The sequence below is a fragment of the Diabrotica virgifera genome, chromosome 10, assembly GCF_917563875.1.
Source record: "Diabrotica virgifera virgifera chromosome 10, PGI_DIABVI_V3a".
Classification (NCBI taxonomy): Eukaryota; Metazoa; Arthropoda; class Insecta; order Coleoptera; family Chrysomelidae; genus Diabrotica; species Diabrotica virgifera.
In genome coordinates this window covers 56,564,893-56,567,104 of record NC_065452.1, presented here as the reverse complement: position 1 = coordinate 56,567,104, position 2,212 = coordinate 56,564,893, and positions in this window count along the sequence as shown.

Here is a 2,212-nt window from a genome sequence, read left to right as displayed (position 1 = left end):
AACTGACCCAATTGAAGCCGGCAATGGGATAAGACAGGGGGATTCCTTGAGTCCTTTATTGTTCAACCTGATCATGGACGAAATAATAAAAAAAAGTAAGAACTAAAAAGTAGACCAAATGGGAGAAAAACAACTTAAAATAGTCTGATATGCGAACGATGCAATACTAATCTCTCAAAGTGAAGATGATTTACAACGTATGCTGCATCAATTCAACATAATCGCCAGAAAATTTAACATGTTAATTTCCTCACAAAAGACAAAATGCATGGTTATAACAGCAGATCCAATAAGATGTAAATTGCAGCTGGAAGGTCAGATAATAGAACAAGTGATGGAGTTTAGATACCTAGGCATCACACTATCTACCTACGAAAGGCTCGAAACAGAATTGGAAGATCAAGTGAATAGAGAAAACAGAGCCGCAGGTTGCCTGAATGACACAATATGGAAAGATAAAAATATCGGAAAAGAAATGAAAGGCAAAATTTAGAAAACAGTCATCAGACCAATAATGACATACGCGGCAGAAACACGACCCGACACGGAGAGGACAAAAAACCCTTCGAAAAATCGATGGTAAGACTCTATGGGACAGAGCTAGAAGTAGGGGAGACCGGGGTTAGTTGTCAGAGGGGTAAGTTGTCACAATGCCGATTTCTACCTTATTTGTGAAGTTAACACGCTGTACCATCTACATGCGAAAGGTATTATTCATCACCAATTCCACACAAAATATTACAGAGATCGACCAGTAATTATTTCTCTTATTTGTGTAAATGTGTTTTGAGGCTTCTCATGTAAAATTTTTAATCTTCAAACATCTCGTGCTTTGAGTGAATTTGTGAAACCAAGGTAATAAAAATATATTTTAAAGGGTACTGTCAATCTTATAGATTACATACGTAGGCATATTTTGATATATTTATTTATTGGAATATTTTTGATTTGACATTCAGTTACGGAAGGTTATGTGGGGCTACTAGTTATCACAAATTACACGGGGCAAGGGGCAAGATGTCACTGTGACAACTTACCCCGCAGCATTTAAATCTGTTGAAATGATTTTAGACCATATTGCTAAAGAATACAGGGTAAATCATTTATGAATTTGTCAAAGGTAAACTTTTTGTGAAAAAGTGATTTAATATCTACAGGATTAAAATTTAATTTCTAACATAAATGCTGTTATTCTGCTTGCATAGCATGAGTGAAGTCAAACCCCTGGAAAAACTATTACTACCTTATGATATACCTGGTATTATGGCAACATCTCGGCCTATGATACTTAACTCCAAATAATATAATGTCCGGATTTAGGATCACGGGTATTTATCCCTTTAACAGGGATATATTCTCAGAACAAGACTTCCTCCCTAGTTATGTTACCGATCGAAAGGACCCAAATGAAACGAAAGTGGGCACACCTGACACCCTAGGAGGGAAAAATGAACTAATATGTACAGGACACGAAGATCGTGGGTTAGATAATTTAGTACACCTACAGACAAGCGGTGAGAACATTCAAAAGACACCAAATAATCAATTTGTCAACATCCAAGAAAATTAAGATCCGAATGAAAACCTTGCAGGTAAGAATCCTTTAAGAGTCTTTCAAACTAATAATTTCCTTTTCTTAAAACAGGTAGGGATATCCTCCCTGTTTTGAACTTGAACAAATCAAGAATTGAAGAATTTTACACGTTTCAATTTTTAGGTCCCTCGGATTTACTATAGGTAAAAAAATGAGAGTCGGAAATGACACCACCCGGAGGATTTAAATCAGGGCTGTCTGTAGAAACGGTTCGTCCTTTCCCAAAGGCTGCGAAGAGGACCAACCGCGTTTAACGTAAAAAAACGCAAATCACCAATACTAACAGATACTCCAGTCAAGGATGAAATTGTGCAGGACGAAAAGTCTAGACAGAACAAAAAATATATACAAAAAAAGAAAAGCGTTAAAATGAATCTGCCTTCTACCAAAAAGAAAAGTAGGACCAAAAGAAAAGTAAGCATTTCATCGAACAAATAAGACTGTATATGACTTGTTTGCGGAGAACTTTATTGTGCTTCTATAGAAAGTTGGACCAACGTACAGCATGAAAACAATGCACACATACAGGCTGCGCACCAATGGAAATCAATTTTATGTGTGCCACAATTGTGACTCAGAGGACGCTATGTAGTTATTTCTAAGTTTATAAGTTCTTCT